General features: G+C 33.3%; 1 protein-coding gene across 2 annotated transcripts in view; it reads right to left on the bottom strand.

Moving 5' to 3' along the window:
• LOC140747705 (LIM domain transcription factor LMO4) overlaps positions 1–22,904 on the bottom strand; it is a 248,028-nt gene that overhangs the window by 137,354 nt on the left and 87,770 nt on the right. Inside the window, exon 1 of one of the 2 annotated variants that reach the window (XM_073080258.1) lies at positions 17,050–17,354. The exons of the other annotated variant lie outside the window; for it this stretch is intronic. The gene's annotated coding sequence lies outside the window, so the exon portion shown is untranslated. Of the gene's footprint in view, positions 1–17,049; positions 17,355–22,904 lie in introns of those variants that run through there. 2 annotated transcript variants of the gene reach the window in all.

Raw genomic sequence — 22,904 nt, forward strand, 5'->3', positions numbered from 1 at the left:
AAGTGGCTTATGCCGCCCATGGACATCTGTGATCTACCCTAGATAAGATTAGATTCCTACCTGAGTTCAGTCACGACGCCGCTACCTCTGAGGACTAAGCTCGAATGCCTCGGAAAAGTATGTCTCCCTTACAACACCCTTCAAACCAGAACACAGCAGCGCGTAACTGCTGTTATTAGGCTGAAATAGGTGTGGAGGTGGTGTTGCCTTTGAATTTTGACCTATACATATTCTGTAGATCATTTTACTTCACAAATAGAAACAAATCCAAAACTGGTAACAGAAGTCTAAAACAAGTAACACTTGCCGCTGACCTAGTAAGCTATCGGCGTCACCCTCCAAAAAGATGCGTAATTGATTGCATTCACGGGAGCTCATTTGGGTGATTGTAGCGTTCCAATTGCGTATTTAACGTATGGGAAGGACCCTTGTGAACCGTTGCCAATTTGGACGACACCCTCCGATGGAACGCGGGGCAAACGGCTGTTTATATTGAGTTTGTATTATTTGCACGATTCGAAATGGGGATATGTTTTAACGCTCGAAGTAGGTACGATATCCGGATATGGGACGCGTTGGAAAGAACGTATCTGTACTTAAAAGTTTAGCGCTAGACTATTTTATAGGAATAATATTTTTTTTATGGTAGGAATATTTAATCGATCATAAATTAAGTTATTTACCTAATACATCACATCAAATAAAAATCACTATAAACATAAATAATAATAAAATAAAATAAAATGCCTTTAATTTCGTGCATTAAAAAGATTTAAATGTAGTTTTTTTTATTATTAAACAAATTGTATAATATTGTTATGACCATAAACTTACGATGCCAATATTATTGTAGAAGCAGTAGAAAATACTAATATAAAATTATTGTTGTGCAATATAAAAACAAAATCTATAACAGCTAAAATTGTTGCTTTGATACTTATGAAACCTAAGTTAGAATACGCATGTGTCTCGTGTACCTATGCTTTTAATCCAGAATTAACCAGTAAATCAATGCCATATTGCCACTGTAAGGCAAAAATAGAAGACGTGATGACTTCACTAGTCTGATCACAAAGAGTTCGGCCACCTTAAATTGGTATCTATTTTGAAGTAAAACTTACAAGCAATTTAATAGGTCATTTGGCATGTTGCTATCAGCGTGCAAATATCCCGGCCTAAACAGATTAGATAAACCACAAAAGACGACTTCGAGCGACGTGGGAACCCCAAACTAAACTGAACGGTGTTTTCATTGCTTTAATAATAAAATAATATTATTATCGCCAAAGAGGAAAACTAAATTTAAATCGAAACAATTAATTACTTACTGATCGGCAGAAACACTGCCGGCGATGCAGTGATTTATGTGAGACTGATTTCGTCATATCTTTGCAAATTTCATGCAAAAAAACTGTATCGCAATAGTGCTAGACTTGACATCGAAACGTTGTCGCAACAGCGTGTTTTGTCCAAAATTTGAAACACTAGCAAACGAATGCGCATAAATTGTTGAAACTGTTGGATTTTGTAGGAAATTCGCGAACTCCGATCACTATGCAGATCTAAATTTAGAATGTAATGGCTTGTTTAATAATCTATATTGGTGCGAGCACTCGCAATAATCTATTTGTATCCACAAATAAATCCCCGGTGGCTGTTTTATTAACTCGTATAAACACTTAGTTTAATGTATTTGCGCTCTTCATATAAAACTGTTGTTATTCTTTTTTCAAAATTTATTTTACGTAACGTTACAATTTAATTTGATATTTTTTGTAAATGAAATTTAAATGGTAAAATATTCATCTACAATATGTTCTAAACGTTTTGTGATTATATCAAGTGTAAAAAAGTTTGTCTCTCATTATTTATTCCAAGAAAGCGATTTTTATGCAAAGAAATATATTTAGAAACTGATTCACTTGTACTATTTTAACATTGCTGAACTATTCGTGTAACATAACAATAAATTTCCATTGTTATTGTCATTGCATTTCTTGAATAAAAAATATCGGAATACTTTAATTGCTAGCAACATCAAAAGCTTGTAAGAACCGCAATATTTTTAGATTTATAAAAAATAATTCAATTTGTAGCATTAATGCTTTGCAGCATGCTAAATATGTCATTACGTTAATACTTATATTCTGTCATTACATTTGAACGAGAGACACTCCAGAGAACTCAATCCCAACGCTGTGTCCTTTGCATAGATAGCATTCGAATGTATTTCTGTCAATAGGTCATGGATAGCGTCACTCGACAAGCTCTAACAGATGGCTCATTGTGTTTAGACGCAGATAAGCCATGTCTTAACAACTTTGTGTACTCAAATAAACGCGTATGAAGTGAACTGTCGAATGCGAAAATATTCCAGCCATATTATGGAACAACTAGATTTATAGTATTAGGTACTTTAATTTATAGTAAGTATAAAATACTAGTTCAAATAAGTAAAGCATAAGTATGAACATTTATAATGATTCCGTAACATGTAAATACCTATATATGTACACATATACATACCTATGTATATTTAGTATCAATGAAACACAAGTAAAATCCATTACACGATAATAACAGATGAAACGAACATAATTACAGATATTCTAAAATATCATTCCTAATTTTAAATTGAGAATGGAATTATAAACCTCAAAGGGTAATTACAAATAAGGTTATCAAGAATGATTCAGCCCGTAGCGAGCGTAAAACACTATTGTCTTCGCTAACTTAAAATTAATAAGCGTAGTGACTCAGCATCGAATAAATCAAATTAGATAGTCTACACGGCAACAATGAAACGAAATATGGCGATAAAAGTCACAATTAATATTATAATATCATAAGACAATAAGCCAAGACGCAGGAATAAGGAGACTCATCAATCAACGATCATTACCCTCCCCCCTTTCTTTACTCGCTACATATAATTAATCATTGTATATAATTAAAATTCTCGATGACATGGCGAAATTAACGGATCCACGAAACAAACCCTTTGGGAGACGCTAAGTGAAAAATTAAAAATGTTTACTTAGGATGTTAAGATGCTGCGTCATTTAAGTTTACAAGCTATGAACTTTTTAATAGCATGCCTACTATTGGAATAGATAGAACCCGTTTAAACTCTTGTTATTTTTTAGATATTTTGAGTGTATTTGATTTGAAATATTTTCGTAGCTTTATTAAACAAGTCAAAAGTAGACTCAAATAAGCACTATCTTTTGATAACAAAAACACAGCAATATGTGCATTTATTTTTACATTTTGACAAAATGTTCATTTTTTGACGCGTTAGTAGCTTGTTGTTTTAGAGTTACCGCCCGCAAAAAAAATTGTGTGCACCAGAAAACCAGCTCGTAGCGACCAGAAGAAATTCCGTTTTACACCCCAAGACTAAAAGTTAGATAGGAATTTTTAACGTAAGATTATTAGTCAGATCATAGATTAGTAAAGATTACTCACTCCTAACAAGAAAATCTACCCAGTTTTGAGAATTGAAATAGTTGCTTAAAAAAGTTATGCCACGTCTCCGTGCTAAAATGTCCCTAAAATATGTATTTGAAATAATTACTTATTTATTATGTAAATTACGCAGTATTCGTTATTTATTCGTAAATGTTCTCTAAATATGTTTTTATTTGTCAAGAATTCAAAAAAAAGAACTACTAATAAGCCGTTTGTAGCTTGATTCAATTTCATGGCGGCGAATCATCTTTACTAATGAGACAGATAAATTTTAATGCGACTGTCAGTAGAAATATTAGAATTTCAAATTCCGAACTCATTTTTCTAACTAAACTTACGACAAGAAATTCTAACTCTGCTGCAATAATTATTTATTATTATAGTTGTTGCTGGTGAGAGTCAGAACAGTAAAAGCAGTGCGACCAGTTCGGTCAGTCTAAACTTAGAATTCAGAAATATATAGAAGGTACTAAATAAAAATGTAACATGTAGTAACGTACTAACAGCGTCACATTTATTCATTACTGTTTGATTACAACAGTGCTATTTAAAAAGTTTTTTTTTTTTTTTAATAAAAAAGTACTTAATCATTTTAGGTAATAAGCCGTTATTATATGTAATAAATATTAAAAAATAAAAACCCCAAGTGTTTAAATTATAGTCAATTTAAATGAATCCAACGACATGTCATATTTTGAAAACCATCAAGCTGTTTAGGGTGTAAGGCGTACCAAAGGAGACACAGGTACATATACAATATACATACATACTCTCGAAAAACATACCCCTTTGCAGTCCGGTACAAACAAGAAACTAATTTAAGGTGTCGACATTTATTGTTTAACTGGCATTCTTATAAAACCACACGTCCTTAGAATGCGGATTCTGAACATTGCTATATTTCTATTCTAGGTAACAGATATTTAGTTATTCTTGTAAAAACTTGCAGCACTGTTTACATTGAACATACATTTGCTGGCCAGTAATAGTGGTAATGTAGGTCTACTGAGTTTATTACTTGTTTCCTGTGGCAGCACTATGATTGATATATGGACGTGGTCTGGTCGTAAATAGCTGGGCTTAGTTGTGGCGAACGAAAATGTTTTATTACGTTATCTTACTTTTTGCTGTTTTTCAGATTTAGGGATAATACGCTGAATTTTATGTGTCTGCATTTCAATTGTTTTCTGTATAAGATTGTTAGATTTGTCTGTAATTTAAAAGTTACTGTTATTTCCTTATCTTTTTTTAGACATTGTAAAAACAGGTTCCAATTTTTTGGCATTGTCGAAACTTATGACTCTATTTGGACTTAAATATTTACTATAACTAAGTAGAATAAAAATATGAACATTCATACTAATATTAAAATCTCAATGTAGAGCGTCGAGAATATCCATTGAGAAATCTTAAGGTACAGTTAGGTAAGTTGTTCCCAATGATAGTAACTTTTATATTTCTGCCTAATACCAATAGTGTTCGTAGGTGCCCATGGAGCATTTACCGCAGCTGAACTCAGAATCTAAGGCACTGTTAATAAAAAAATAATATCTATAATTCAGAATACTTGGTAGTTTAATTTACTTCGACTTATTTCAAATTGAGTTTGCTATACTTCGACAAACCATTTTTGGAATTTGCTTTTCAACCGACTTCCACTACCCCATATATTTTTAATTTGGATAATGAAAGGGGCAGCCCATTGTTCGGGCGTTACGTCCTTTCGCCGTAACTCCTAGAACAATATGTTGCTTCATTATTGGGCGTCCGGAGTTAACAGCAACTAAGTAGATAACAATCGGCTAGAGGCTTGTTCGAGACACGAAATTAATTAAAACAAGTTTGTTCGCGGATCCTGCGGAACAAAGCAGTGCTGAGTCACTCGGTAATTACCTCCGCTGAGTTGCGCTTCATCACATTATCTTGGGCTTACGGAAGATGGTGACAATCTACGGATTATGTGTCGATCATTTTCATTTGATTAGAGATTTTAGGAAGTACTCATTATGAATTTTTCGCCTTACCAAGTGGATAATGTATCATATTGTTCTGGATTGTTATTGATTTCAATACAATATGTTACAATTTTTTTAGGTTGTATGGATTTTTAAAAATCCAAGAGATTTATAAAATAAAGGTAATATATGAACTAAGGTAACGTTACCGCTACGGTTTGTTTTTAACTCCACTCCACTATTCTACTCCTTGGAACTTTTAAGAAAATAATAAAAATTGAACTATAATATTTTTACCCGAGTTTACTACTTCATACACAGGATTTCTTAAGTTTCTCATATTTTCATACGACTTATTTATACTACTATTGTCATAACCACACGAAAACGTCTTAAAATCCGCAGCCAAGTTTTAACACGATCACAAAATCTTAACCAGAAAATGTTGGCAATTCGTTTTATGTTTTACCTGTGTACAAGGTCTGGTAAACAGGTCCCGCTATAGATACTTACTCTCCCACGCCGGCTGTTTGGCACGCCGTTGCCATGACGACCGGTGATATATGAGCCCTGTCTCTAACTTGTTCTTACTGTCTTAGATTATGAACAAATTGCACTATGGCAGCCATTTTTATGAGTTGAATCATAATTCAAATTGTTATAATTTATTTTATTAATTTTATGTGATTTATCGTGGTCGCTTGAATTGGTCAATTAAAATTACGTAAGTGGGACCTAACTGGTCTATTTTATGTCTTTCAGTAGGCGTGTATGAGGAATATGGGAATCATTTCAGTAATTAAGTGACTTTTATTTTCTTACGATGCCTGAACTATGATAAAATACACAAGGGGACACAAAATTACAATTAAGGAAGGCCTATCTTCACTAACGGATATATAAAAGTGCATTGATTTTTATAAGCAGATAAATACATAATAATATCATCTACATAATACTTATTATTATCACAACTATTCAGACAACAATTATTATAAAATTCAATAATTAATATATAATTTGAACTAAGCTAACGCTATACAATAATATGTCAAACATATTTAAAATCACCCTAGATAATAGTTTTAAATGCGCGGTTGTTTGGCGCGCGTTGTCATGGATACGCGGATACGGGCTTGTCTTTGCTTCGTTTAATGCTTTATATAAATACGTCCATTTGCAATATAAATATTTCAGCACCAATAATTTCAGCGGCATATCTCCAATAAAGACTTTAACTTATTATGTTTAGTTTTACAAGACCTCCGAACATTTCCTCACTATTCACTTGTTCCCGCCAGAAATCAGTTGTTCTTTCTTCTTTTTTTATTGCGACTTTTATTGCGGCCTGTTGTACGTATTGTACGTATTTGGAGTGTAAGGTTTTAAAACATCGTTTCAAATATAGTTTTAATACTTTTAGTGTAACATTAATAAAGAAGTTGAAATTTACAACACTTTAGCTCAATTTAAAAAATATCAATCATATCGCTATTCAAAATGGTATTATCTGTATTGTATAAATATTCTTCCCGAGCTTAGGTAGTACGAGAGTAGGTATACTATGATTATTTTTTTAAACTTTTTTAGATAGTAGCTTGTAAAAAAGAAGATTATCTGATTAGCCATTGTGTAAGGAAAATCTATGCACGTAAATACTTATTCAGATAAATATAAAAAATACAATTTAAAAATTTACCAACTTCAAATTATTACATTTATATTGCTAATACACAACCGAATATCAGGAAGACACGATACTTATTGTTCATGTTATTATACAGTATTAAGGCAATTCCACACTACGCGGCATCTTCAAAAAGCCTAATAAAAATCTACGAGCACTACAACACGATGATGATGTTCGTGATGTGAATTTTATACCAGTTAATATAATAAACGATTCTCTAAACAATAATTATTACCAATTACGACACAGAAAGCCCTCTACAATCAAAAAGGATGACTGGCAGAACCTCGTGGCCGCACGCGGTGATATATACAATAGGGTTACCACCTATATTGTAGTATCGTTCGATGCTTTGGTCAGTAGGGATGTAACTAGTTCATATCTTACGAATATCAGCTGTTAACGATATAATTATATTTTGTAAATATAAGTGAGATTTATAAAAAGAATAATAAAAATAAAAGTTTAAGCCTAGTGTCACGTGACTGCAAAGATAATCAAACATTTTTAATTCGCAAGGCAGAAAGTTATATTATAAGTTTTAAGCTTTGATATGTAAGGCTTTGAAATTATACTGTTATAAATATTTTTATTATTGATACCTCATTTTACAATATGAAATGGTGGCAACCTTAATTAATAATATGCATCTACCTTAACCTGTCTTTTCACGACGATGCAATTTTATATCGATTTTCAATCATATGACCTTATAAATATATACCAAATGATGCGCTTTCATCGAATGAAATAATGATGCAACAATTACTAGGGATATCTCATATCTCTTTCTAAATCGTAACATTTTGTATCTGTCTCTGCCTGTGGGATGTTCTGACACGATATTGAGCGCTCTTCGCGGAATTTTTAATTAAAAAATATGAGCATTAGCGTTAGTGGCGTTCGTACAATTAAATTAGATAAATGAAAAGATAACTTTGTACATAAATTTAGTACGGTTATGACCATAGAAGGTCATTAGAAATTGTAAAATTAATACATTTTTATGCAAATTCTATAACAACGGGGTTAGGTAAACTTAGAGGTCTTAAAAAAGTTCTCAAAGTAAGTGAAGGAAATAGACACTTGTCCAGCGCCATGGACTATGGCGTAATCCTTCTCATTCTGAGAGGAGACCCGAGCTCAGCAGTGGGACAGTAATGGGTTGATGACGGGTCATGTAATATTTGTAAATGTATTTTTGTAATAATTTCTAGCTAGAGTAAGTTACGATCATTATTATTTGCACTTTTATAAGATGTTAGGATTTCTTGTGCTTTGAATGCAACCGCATCGAATGCCCCACCCATTTCTACCATATAACATAAACGCAATGCTGAGGGGTAGCTGTTTTAAATTGTGTGCTATACTGAGATATGAGACGTCCCCACTTAAAGCTAACTTATAAACGTAATAGCATTGTTACTGCCCTATTAGTAGTCAATTACAGATTTCCAAAGGCAACCATGATCACTTGACTTGATGATGTCTAGTATGAACGAATTGACAAAAAACTATCTTTGAGAAAATTTGGATAGATTGAATAATAAAAACAGGCGCTAATGATAATCGGGACCGATTCCCTGACGTGCTCTCGAAAGCTAGGAAGCGCAACCACTAAATCCTACAAAAGTTATTAATCATTAAAATACATGATATTCAATTGCAAGTCTATTCGCAATTATTATGAAGTAAAGTGCTAATCGTTTAAACGGTCGATTGTTTGCTAATAAATTGATTAACTACCTACAGATTAATTACTTTAGTGTCAATCAAACGTGACAACTTGACTTCTAGACACGAAGCGCAATAATTGGAAAGGAAGGAATTATTTTAATGATTTAAATTGATCTATTATAGCATTCTTTTATAATTTTTAACGTAACGTAAAGTTTTTTGCGCCATTGCATAGCGAGCTTAAAAACAATATTTTATCTGTAACAACATTTTTATTAGAATCTTTTTAAAACTTTTTAAACTTAAACTATATTTTGTTACATTTAATTTTTAGCTACATTCATATATTTAAAGGGGAAAATTACTCTTTACCTTTAAGTTACATATTTTTATTGTAATATTTTTTGCTTTATCATATTATGTTCTAGGTTTAAATCATATTAGTAAAGATTACTCGCTCCTAACAAAAAATGTAACCTTTTGACAATTGTCACTGTCAATTATTTTCGTGTTTGAAAAATATTAAAAAATGTAGTTTTTAGATCGTTTACGAATGAAACGATATTTCTTCGCACTTTTTCTTTGATTTCGTGTTTTAACTGCGCATGTCGGCATTATTCCGTGTAAATTACACCATGACAGCCATTAAACGGCTGACAGAATTGTCAGCTGTTTATGTCATTTAATGGCTTCCTTCAATTACAAGGCGGTGAGATATCTATACTTATCTATGGTTTAAATAAAAAATATCGCCGCGTAAAGTATAGACACCGAACACTTTCCAACGAATGTAACAAGTAAATTTAGACATACTAGCGTACTTAGTAAAAGGCTGGCAATCTCGAGAATAATTTTTGCCGAGCACTTTGTTACGGGTTGCTTTATTATCATTGCCACTAACGTTTACGACCGGTAAAACGTCAAATTATAAGTGTTCATAATAAGGCAATAAATTTCTAACGGCCCCGCTTGCAACAATCTCGCACACATAAATTTATGTCAACTCTCTTGTCTGGTATAGCTTCAACTGACTTCTGTTGCCCTGGTACTTGTACAGCTATAGCATCCGTTTACTACTACTAGTTGACTACTAGTACATTTATAAAGATATACTAACTGCATAATTTATAAAACTATGCACTTAAGTATTATTGTTTATTTAAAACACATTTTTCAAATATGAGCATGGTAAAAGAAAATTTATGTAGTAATTTTTTTGTTGAATATTGTTGTTTCACTATTTGTGGTTTATATATAATTTTTAAAAGGTATGTATATAATTTAAATAGTACCTATATGGTAATTGTAACCGTCCGCTCGGTACAACGACGCGCTAATTACCGAATCACCCCCTCAACAGGGGGATGATAGAAATTTTTAATATTTGTTCATTATTTTATTATGTTTTAAATAACATTATATCATTATGAATAAATATCAAGAATCCGGGGGGTATTTACCACCTGAGAATCTGCCCGGGCAAAGAGGGTATCCTCGAGACCCGAATTTCCTGCCCACCGCCCTTATGTTGACATTGCCGCAATATATGTGCGCCCGGAGGGTAAGACGTCCCAGCGATAGATAGGTAATTGTACATTTGTTTTCTTTAAGTAAGTATAAATAAGCCAATTTAAATATGAACAATTAGCTAGACTGGAAACGCCATGAATATACATATACACAGCATTGAATAAATAGAAGTAGAAGAAGTAAAATAAGCTTTACTTTAGTAGACATTTCTATTTATTAAGAAAAATAACCACACTTTTAATTTCAGAATTATTTTAACGACAAACAAAGGTATGCCAACATAATCAAAAATAGCACTGAATTAAATTCATATGATTTATATTATAAGCCACTTAACTTTTACTACACAATTAACAATATCAAGTAGGTTAACGACCTAAATGAAAAATTGGCACCTAAATCATGTATGTAGGTGAGACGGTAACTGACCTATGTAGAACGATATTTGTGTCACAAGTGTGGATACCAATGTCAGATATAAACATGCGTTCCCGCGACTCATCACACGTACGCCGATGTTGTTTTCTATTTTTACGCCAATCCTAGATATCTAAAAAGTAGCCCTTGTTTCTCCGCGTAAAATTGTCTACCTACACATATAAGTCCCGACTGAGCTAGTGAAGTAAATTTTAAGATTAACTATCACAAACAGACTTACAGACAAACAAACACAAACAAACAATAGAATAAGATAGTCTTTATCTTTGTATATTAAGAAGTCGTTGAAGCAAGCAGCATAAATAGAAAACGGCAGTTATTTTTAAATCAGCAGACACTCGAAATCAATTTATTTGTGACATCAAAATAAGATCGTTCAAGGGATTCTTCAAGTCGCTGACGCAAGCAAACCCACTGGCAATAATAGTCAATTAGGCAGAGGTAAAAAGTCGTTTTATTGTCCTCAAATTCTTTGAGCAATCATTAGTTTGGGGACCGTCGCACAGAACAAATAAACTGTGGGTGACTGTTTATTTTTGTATGCGACTTAAATTGGGTCTTCCTGGAATAATGGGTGAGATCGGTAATCGTTTTGTAAATAAGTACACGAGTACTGCTAAAAATAACAAGGATGTTTGTAGAGGGGAATCTAAGAATCTAATGAATGTTTGTAGTGGAATTGAGACTTCAATGTAAGATAAACTAGTAAATCCCAAACGTATCTTAGATGTGAGTCTTTGTGTTAGTATTATAGAATACTGCGGCGTATTCGAAAACTTAGATGACTATACAAGATAAATATAGAGTCCTCTATTGTTACCTAAATGTTCATTGTAGTAAAGGAAAAAACTTTCTTAATATTTTCTACATAAATTCGGTCTTTGGCGCATAGATAAAAATCGCTTTACGATTAACCCGTTTCGAACTTCTTGGCGCTAGTGTAATATGCTTTATAAACACATTGCAGTACAGAGCATGCGAACACTGCAGAGGCACTGACTTCGCAATCAAAACATCATCAAAAGTCTTAAGTTCAAAAGAGCAGAACAATATTCAAGATCTAAGAAATCTGTTTCCGCCAAACCCGAACGGATCTGTAGGTACATTTGTAGCTATAACCTGTAATCGAAACCGGTTTTCTCAATGTGGACTTACGGAGAGGGCATGCGCGATATCAAAGCAGGTGTACCTCTGAGCCTACTGACTCAATGAGAATTCCAATTCAATCCTTATATAGTTTCTTAGATTTACTGTCTTACTTAGAAATTGATACCTGGATACACCTGGAGTTTGGGGATCTAATACAGATGTAATTGTAATGATATAGAAACATATTATAGATACACAGTAGATGTCTAATTGCGACGGACCTCATTGTAATGCTATCAAAGTTTTATTTATCCAATAAATATATTTCCTAAACTCCATTGTCGTTTCATTATTTTTATTACTATTTTTCGCTTTACATCTTTCAATTTCGACACTTTCCTTTTATCAGAAAGTTCCATTTGAAGTATAGTAAATATTATGTTACTTTTATATCTAATATCGTGGATATGGAATAAAGAAGTTAGAAAGTATGTAAATTTGTTAAAAACTAAGAAACAATCGCTACCGCTTCGGTATTTGTATCCATAGTTCAATATCAAAAACCGATTAGGTTGCAGTATGTTCAGCCATAATCATTTAGTCATCAACACCTCACCCAAATAGAAAATGTGGTAAGGATTTTATATTGTAATCATCATACTCTGTTGTTCTTTCTTGAATATAAGCTGCCTTCAGTACATTCTAATGCATAGTGATTAAATTTTTGATTCCGATAAGACTGTCACATAATACAATTACAAGCATTGATTATGTATTACAGCCAACAAATACAGGTCTGTCATTACAGCCACAGACCTGTATCTAAACAAATACAGGTCTGTGATTACAGCTTTGAGCTTATACGTCATATAAAAGGACACGTTAAAATATCTTCAATATCTATGTAATCTTCCCGTTCATTCACTGCTTATTCTCTATAAATAAAATACTTTACGAAGCCGTTGTACATTATTGATATTATATATATATAATCCTGGTTCAATAATAATTCTGTAAATAATCTACTTTGAATAAAACATTTTAATTTTGGATGTAACAAACATATCTAACTGTATGAATGATTATCAATTTGTTAACTTAACGTTTGTTAATTTATCCTAAGAATTCTCCTTAACAAAATTTTAAAAAACTTTCGAATTAATCCTGCCGAATGACATGAGAGGATTTCTAATCAAGTATAATTATCGGCAAACTCCACAAAAAATCGGATGGTGCAGAAATTTAAGAAATATCTTCATCCAAAGTAATTTATTGAAATAACGTATACACTTATCTCAATAGATTTAAGATCAGCATTAGCTAGGTACAATCCGAAGAGGGTGGCGTGTTTATAATGCTTGTTTAATAATTTAGCAGTGGCGTCCCTCTCTGGTGGTGAATAATGGATGCAACAATAATATGAGTAGACCGTCTCCGAGCTCAATACCTAAATGCATACAGGCTCCTGCATTCCTTATTAGGTTATGATATTACAATAAGTGCAGTTTTGTTGAATATATATTTGTTATTTATTAGTTCATTTACGAGACCTAAATCTTTTTTATGAAGCTTTTAACAAAAAGCACATCAGTAGTTTCGTAAATATCTACGTTAGATATATTCTAATCAGTAATGAAATTAAGAACATAATTCATAAAATTAAACCCATAAATATTATCAAGATACTAACTAAGTAGTAATCGAATGAAAGTTGCCATCAAAATAAATTAGTCATATAAATTTTGAAGAATTAATTTTACGCTTGTCTTGTAAGATTTTACTGCTAACCCATTACAATAACAAATGAATAGGCGGTTCAAGTGTTTAATATTTAGGACAAACAAAGTTACTTTCAAATGCAATTAATTACCTAAATCCACGGCTATTCATGTCGAGTGAGTATTGATAACAAAAGAACTTTCGAAACTTCCATAGCATGAATTTCAAATGGTTTTAAGCGAGCTTCATTAGCATAGTAAGCATACTGCTATCGATACTCATTTAGGAGTACATGTATTAACATATAATAGAAATAATAATATGAAGTTCTTATTGAGTAGAGAGGATAGTGGTTACATGGCTGGGTCCATAAGTTCTATAGAATGGATAGAAGAAGCAGATTAACAGGGACGCTGCTATTAAAATAACTTGCAATGTATACTCGTTTATTAATAACTAGCTGACCCGGCAAATTTTATACCGCCTCAAAATCTATTTATCAAATATATTTCATATAAAATATAGCCTATGTTACTCGAGGATATAATGTAGCTTTCGAATGGTGAAAGAATTTTTAAAATCGGTCCAGTAGTTTTTGAGCCTATTCATTAAATCAAACAAACAAAGTTTTCCTCTTTTTAATATTAGTGTAGATATTTGTCGCGTTGTACTGAATTATAACAGAACTAATGAAGAAGATGATGGTCAATTTAACAAAGTGGTTTTAACTTAAGTAGTAGAAGTCGACTTGAAACGGGATTAGGGCCTTGGCCGAGAGGCTAGTTGTTTTGTAACTATAATGAACAAACTTTAAATAAAATACATTAACTCACTTTATTTCCGTTTTCTTATTAAACCATCCCAGTTTTTAGAATATCATATTTATTTCCGCTTCCTAATCGTGTACTAGTGAAACTTTTAATAAAAGTGTAATATTAAGTATTTTGCATCATGAGCGAAGCAATAACATAACATAATTAAAGCAAATCACGAGATTGAAATTGGTTTAGTGATTAACGGCTAATTTATTAATAAAGGGTTCCGTCCTAATCACCGGTGTACTTATATACGCGTATACCGTATTTGCATGAGGGTGCAGTAGAATGCATTTAATTCGTTAATAAATCAGGCTGCGGGGGTGGCTGAGGTTCATTAGACAGATCGCCCGGGGCCTTCCGGGGAGTCCTGCCCACTCTACCCGAGGTTCTATTGCTTGATGCATTTAATTTGGTGAATGCATGATAGACAGTGTACGCTAATTCAATTCCAAATTAAAGCACCCAAAAACGGAAACTCTATTTTGGACCATTTCATTATTCTCGTACTTTCTCCCCTCTTTGTACTGTTAGGTAACTGTTCACAAGGTACCAATTATCGTCTTTAATAAAACTTGAATCTTTTATTAAAATAGTTGAAGCTCCGCGAGTCTTACCTAAAATAAGTTATTAATTGGCTCTCATAAGTTGAGCTTATCGCTGGCATAAATTAAGGTAGATATTCTCGCGCGGGCGCCTCGTCCACGCACGTAGTGAAACTTTTAATTGCATTCAGCTCTATCACTGTCGTCAACAACGCGAGTTATGAACGCCCAAGCAAATATACTCTTTTATATCGAAAACTTGTTAGCAACTAACGCCGGGATGCAAAAATTTGGAACAGTACTTTGGTGTTATGTATATTGCTATTCCTGTTCTTTTTCTTTTTGTTTTGTATATGATTTGGGTATTCGCGCCTATTAACCTCAGTATGTTATTGTCATTAGACTTTCATTATAAGACAATCTCGGAGAGGACACCCTTATTATTTCTAATAATCATTTCGATAAATTATGTTCATTGTCATCAAAAAGAAGTTAAATCCGCCTGGTACCGGCACGCGTAATTTTATTGTCAGTCCGACTACTGTATTGTTATTGTTGAACGTAATCTCGAATCATTGTTGACTAATAATGTCATAGTCATTTTAAAATACCTTTTTCATAATGAAGATGATGTCCCTGAAAGAGTTACTGATACAGATGGTAGATGTAGAAAAAACTGTTATTTTTAAATTAAATTGTCGCAAAGTATCCGCTCGCTGGGTAGCATAAACATGAAACAATGGAGGTCAGGACCGGACGAGAGACTCATTAATTTAGATGATTGTACAATTATCTAAATATAAGCGGGGCGAGACGGCCATGCGGGGAGGGTGTACTTCAACCCGAAAAGGGGAGGGGCGGGCACTCGTTTTTAATTAAACCGGCGATGAAATGAAGTGTCCGTGTAATATTGCTTAGACATATTTTAAAAATTAATTTCAACCTCGTTACTGACGTTGGTAGCTAGTCGAAGCCGCGGATAGTGTAGGCGTAATGATGTGAGTGACGCATAATTTCAAAATGTCCAACGTGTTCGTAGACGTCTGTTTGAACGGAGCGGGTAATAAATTTTTACTAATTAAAATTAATGTGACTTTTTAATAAACTCATTTAATTCTATAATACATAAATTTGTTTATTAATTAGCTTCAAGTCGATCATTCGTTCTTCGATCCCACTGAGTACTCTCGACGAAGGGTTTGGCTCCCTCCGCTACTTTATTTGTTTTTCGTTAAGGCTTTAATTAAAAGTAGGTTTATTTTAAAGAAAATTGATGTTCAAAGTAAATAAATCCCTGATGGTTTAATTATCTCTTTGTAATTGAGTTTCACCTGGCGATAAAATAAATTTAGCATTGTTCTAGGCGCTCGCTTATAATTATTTTGTTGATGGTCTTGGAAACAGTATAGCTGTATTAATTGGCTCCTTTTATTTCAAGATAATTACTTCCTGTCAATTCATTCAACTATCTGCCTATTCATAGGTAGGTTCAATTATTACAGAGTAGCTTAAATCTCCTCTCTGTCCTTGTTTTTGCTGATGATATTATAAATTCTATTCAATTTGTTGTACCTATTTTTATTTCTTAATAATATACAACAGAATACGATTCCGTACTTAATTTAATCCATTAATTTCTACGAGTGTACACGAATTTGGCGTGCAAACAGGTAATTTGTAACGTCAGACGATAAATTGTTTAATTGAATGTTTCAATGTTATCTTGATGTAACTATTTACTGCATTTACTTGACTACACAAAAACTGCAGGTTTTTGAACTGTTTATTATTTGACTTAAACAGTTTAACGGATCTCATCTAGTTTCTAAATGTAATTATTTTCTTGTTTACTTTCAATTCATTGCCAGGTTTCAAAGAAAAAGTGGTCAATGCTCTGCAAGCGCACGTGGTATTTTATCTAAGCCAACAAACAGACATTCATTATTTTCTTTTTTCCCAGTTCCATTATATCGAACTATTGCCGTATTAGTCAGCTCTTATATTTCTATAAGTACGGTAAACATCTGTTTACAAACACGGCACTGCGCTCCGAGCGACATTAGGTTGCCGTGTTATTGTTCGATCGTCTCACGTCATCCACAATTCTTCCAAATAGTTACCTAAAGGCTGAGTCCTTTGGGATCCCTTCACAGCGCGTCCAGGCTCGGTGCCTCGATGGGACCGCCGGTCTCCGGACCGGCACCGATGCACCAAACAAAAAACTTAACAATAACAAAAAAAACACTCAACGTAAAACTCAATAAACTACACCGCCGAATGCAGTCTTGTACCTTTCGAGTTCGCCAGGACAAAAGGCTAAACACACAAAAACTTCCTCGTGAAACTTTAAAACAAAAACTGTACAGAGAACTTCGAAAAAAGTAGTGTATTTTGCGGGGATCGACAACACCTCCCCTCGCGGCGTTTCGGTCGCAACTGAGCCACGCGGTCGGCGCGGCGGGGCGCGGGAGGGGGGCGCCTGTCCCGCACCTCCGCGGTATTATTTGATTAATTCGCCTCCCCCTTGTATACTCGCCGAGTCGTCATTACGACGATGAACGTTAAGTTTTTAAATTTGAGCGCGAGGGCCGCAACCTTCACCTACTGCTTAATACTTTAATTGAATTAATTAAGGTCGACGAACGCCAACAAAGATTAGACGTTAATAAGCAAACGCTGAAGGACCGGCCCGTTCATGGTTAATTACGGTTCTCGCAGAAAAAATCCCTGCTTGAAATAATGAGTAATACCTACCAAGAAACGCAAGCCCCGCTAATTGGAGTGCATTTGCATACTGAACTTAAAATAAAGTCGAAGTGAGTTATTTTGACGAAGTCGAATGGCGGTAACGGCTAATAAGGAAGGTGGGCATAAAGTGCGTGTGCGACAGAGACACTAAATCTAGAATTTGCATACTTTGCTGTTACAAGTAAAAACAAACATTAATTCTCGTAGTAAAAGTACGATTACTACGTAGCATCGTAATGTTTTTTCGTCAACATTCTTATAGTAAATTAATTGTTATCGTAATTAAATCCGCAAAGATTCCATACACGGACCGATAGCATTAGACTATTATTACGTCTATTAATTTCGGCTTTACAATGGGTCTAATCAAAAGTTAAAGTTAAATTAAAAACCGATGCGTGGTCGATACAAATACCGGCGTACATCTCAAATTACCAATTAACCCGACAAAAGCCGGCTGTAATTAGTGGTTGGCTGTTGACCCGCCACCGGGCCGTATTCCCACGAAAGAGATGACGGCTGCTCCTTAGAGTCCTTAGGCTAAGGAACTTGATGGGGTGTTACCATCAATTTTTAATGAAGATGAGTTTAATTATGATTTTTATATTGCAATTAAGCTACGATAGCTTATTGGTTTGTTGTAGGTATCTCACGCTGAAGGTCCGAGGTTCAAATCGCAAGCACATACCACATTTTCCGAAGTTATGTACGTATTAGAAATTAATTATCACTTGTTTTCAAAGTGAAGGAAAACAGGGATACCTACACGCCTGAAAGTTTTAAAAAAGTTTTCAAAGTCGTGTTAAGTCTCTCAAATCGCACTTGTCTAAGGGCTAAAATTTTCACTCTGAGAGACCGTTTAGTAGTAAAACAATAAATACATACATTGGTTTGATAACTGATAATATTCATTTTATTCTTGAAGTAACAGGAAAAAGATAAATTATATAAATACAATATGTGAGATAAGTCGGATTGTACGATAAGTAGGTACGAGTACATCTTACTTCTTTGTTAGACATTAGAAAACCGTAAATACTTATAAAGATAAAATATATATAAATACGGAACTATAATTTATATAATTATGTAGTTTAAACGATTGCACGGATTTCACCTAACTAAAAACGCAAATACGAGTACTTATAGATAAAAATATATAAATACGTAAAAATAATTTCTGTTAATATGTTGTTTAAACGATTGTACGGATTGCGCATAATTAAAAACTTAAATACTTATAAAAAAGATGCATTAATACGGAAATATAATTTCTATTAATATTTTATTTAAACGATTGCACGGATTGCACCTAACCCGTCTCGTTATACCGTGTCCGGTTACAAGCTTACAAGAAAGAGGTCGATCGCGGCGGGTTAATTCAATAATTTGGTGGATAGCATTATCGGGTTAATTCAGGCTCGATCGATCAGCGCCGGCGCAGGTGGGTCGCGCACCTTTATCCCTTACCACGGCACCTTTCTAATGTGATTTTATTTAAATAAAATTAACGAGATTTTTTCTAATTATAATTATAATAATTATAACTTTTTAAAGTGTGCGCTCTTAGATAAGAAGTTAGACTTTTTTGGCGTAAGAAAAATAAAACTATTAGAATATAAAAAAATACAAAATTATTGGTACGTGTCGTGTCACATGTTGTCGTTACTGCAAAACCTGCGACATTTACTAACCAACCTTAGGATGTCGATTTTAATTGTCGGTTTTTTAAAAGTTCACTCAGAATTTTTCCCACACTCCCTATTACTTAGTAGGTATGACCAAAAACAATCTTATTTACGTCCTTGTAAATTTATATTTTAAATATATTTTGCTTATTTTCCAAACTAATTGATTTCAAGTAACAAGGAAAATCTGTAAATAAATACATGAAAATACTGTTGGGGAATGTACATTGTAGATACATTTGTATCAGTTGATAAGTTAATAGGTAAATTGTTTTTCCTATGATTTTTCTGACTATGTTTCCTTCATATCTTTGTATATTTACTTGATTGCAGAATAATCCAATATTTGTAGAAACGTCTGATGAACTCATCATATTGTCATATGTCCTAAAAGTGACCATAATAAGGTAAGGTAAGGTGTGCTAAGGGAGGCATACTTTTCCAAAGTTTTACTTACAGCTTAGTCCTCAGCAGTAGTGGCGCATCTATGGCTGACCTCAGGTGGAAATGTAATCCATTCTGGGGTTGATAACAGACGCCCTTGGCGGCAGTAGCCACTTACCCGCAGGTGGCCTGGATGCTCGTCTGCTACTTCATATTTAAAAAAATACATAAACATATGTCTAGTAAATAGACTTTAAAATTTCACAAGGTAACGTGTTCGAATAATAAAAATCTGAATTTGGTATTACGTACTGACGCTAGAGCTATCCTTGACACATGCAAATGCGACTGCTTAGACTACAGCGACATTATTTCGAATTTCGAATAACTCGAATTACCCAAATGACGTAATATGTATTTCTTGGTGACTTTATTTAAAACCATTATCGTTAAAATATATAAATAGGTATGAAATTATAATTATTACATTTAAACATGACGGAATTGGGAAAATCATTTAGTATGAATAAAAAAATTCAAACATTTTATAATTATTCAATTGTAAGGATTTTTTAAATGACATATTTATTTAATTTTACACGCCGTTTGTAAATTTAATAACAATAGTATTACAAAAAAGTGAAGAAAATTATGAAACACAAAAAATAAAATATTTTTTATTTTATTTTATGATGTCATAAAACAATCACATCGGGTGTTTAAAATATATAAAATTACCACTACTAACGTCATCTGTTAAAAATTGCCGATTCTCGCTTACAAAACAATTACTCAGTAACAATAATTCTCATTTAAGACACTTCACTCGTGTTAGATCTACGTGCGCATCTATTTTCATCCGAAAAAAAAAACACTTTTATCTGATTTATATAAGGCCCCAAAGTATAACTTTAAAAATACACTATCATATTATAAGTATCGTTAATTAATGTCTCAACTTATTTATTGTCTGAACCATTACTGTAAGATTGGCTATCATCCAGTAAAATATGGAGCTCGTGATATTTCATGGTACGGGACCGATCGAGCGATCTTCGGGGCGAGATCCGTTCGGAAATTAATCTTTGTTTAAAGTTAATGGGCCTTATTAATCACGGGCATTACGTCTATGTCTAGATGAGTACAATGTAAATCGGTGAGTCAGTGCATAGATACTGGGCTTTTGATACGAAAACAGATGCACCGTTACAAGCCGATCAAAACTAGTTTCATTACTAATGGGAAGCGAGTAATATTTGACTTTATAAAAAAGATTTAATTATTGAATTTTTATTTTCTATTTGTATATTATTTTTTGTTTAAAAAATGTGTTTTTAAGGTATAATATCTTTCCGCGTTGGATAAGTTTGAATAGTAATTATATGAATAATTATATATAATGAATGGCTTTTAAAATATGTGAAAGATTTACATATTTTAACATCTAGTCAAATGTGAGGCAACTAGAATTACCTACGAATTGTAGTTTTTACAAGATGCTAAATTATTTGCGATTTTATTATATGTTGTTAAAATAAGTTTCGAGACGTTCTTTGGTGGTATCAAGAGTACGTCCTAACTAACCCCCCAACTTTTTGTACTTACACTCTATAAGGTCAAGAGAATAAAGAACACTGTTTAATTTTTTTTTTTCAATTATTTTAAGGCTCATGTTATTATGTTTACCATTTATCACAAGGAGATCGAACGCAGAACTCTACATACCATTAGGCGAAATACATAATTATCGTTTTTTATTCGTTCATTTATTATCGCCCCTCTGTCGCTGGTGGGACAAATTAATTCTCATTTACATAAAGTCCAACTCTACATTCCAACTCTATGTCTCTACACATAGAGTTCATAAGCCTACGTGGTACCGTAAAACAGATAACTGACAGGTGAATACTCTTATTATTAATATTAGATATATTAATACATTATAATTCGATGTAGTTCATTTGTCATTAGGGAAATCGTTTTCGAATTTATGTGAAACGCTTTAAGTTTTATTAGACTGCATACGTGACTAATATGACTAATATCTGGTAATATTCGTCTTCTCTAATATAGATATCCAAGAAGAGAAAGAGAGAAGAGAGACAGAAGAGAATTTTCCTAGTTCGGCTGCAACGAGTCTCACTCACGGCACCTATTTTGTAGCTATGCGGCCTTGTCTTGCTTTGGTTAGGCCTTGGATCAAATTCTTGAAGTATGTTTCTTTTGACGTGAAGTGACGGTTACAGCAGCCTTTTACCTTTAGACGGACAAGCTTATTGCAGTCCATGTGTAGATAAACGCCTTTCTGGTTATCCAATTTGTGCAGTAAATTTATCTAAGTTACGTACAATTTGCTAAGGTCAATTTAGAGAACCTATGCACAGTATGTTAATCACGTCCTTTGAAGCATAGAGTCGTCATCGTAATAGGTCACTTGACTAACTAAATAAAACCCTACTTACTTAGGCAAGAGACCTTTGGACTATTTCGTACACAAATGCAAATATTCTCGGTACTGCTCAGCATTATCAAAATATAGAAATTACAGATGCTTCAGTTTTTATAATAATCTAAATATATATAACTCAAAGGTGACTGACATAGTGATCTATCAACGCACAGCCCAAACCACTGGACGGATCGGGCTGAAATTTGGCATGCAGGTAGATGTTATGACGTAGGCATCCGCTAAGAAAGGATTTTGATCAATTCTACCCCCAAGGGGATAAAATATGGGATGAAAATATTACTTCGTAACGCGAGTGAAGCCGCGGGCAAAAGCTCGTATGAAATAAAAACGAATATTTATTATGCAAAATGTCCTCTTTAATATTCAGTTGCACATAAATGCATTTACAGTTTTTTTAATCATACCAAACCATCTCTGTCCTTGTGCGGATTATGTGGTTCCTATCTTAAAAAAAGTTACGATCTTAGGGTCCTTCAACACTAAATTATCTATCAATAGCCTCGATTGGCTATCGATTATCGATCGATTGGTCTAGTAGCTTCGTCATTATCATCATCGATGATAGATCATAGTGCACTACCATAGATCGTAGATCACTATGCAATATTGTAGTCTTTGAAATGTATTCAATGTCGACAGTTCCATTCTTTTGTCAATCGATGCCATGGATCGATTGCTGTTATTA

Source organism: Epargyreus clarus, unplaced genomic scaffold (assembly GCF_041222505.1).
Source record: "Epargyreus clarus isolate Ecla_fem2 unplaced genomic scaffold, WU_Ecla_fem_2.2 ptg000015l, whole genome shotgun sequence".
NCBI classification, from domain to species: Eukaryota; Metazoa; Arthropoda; class Insecta; order Lepidoptera; family Hesperiidae; genus Epargyreus; species Epargyreus clarus.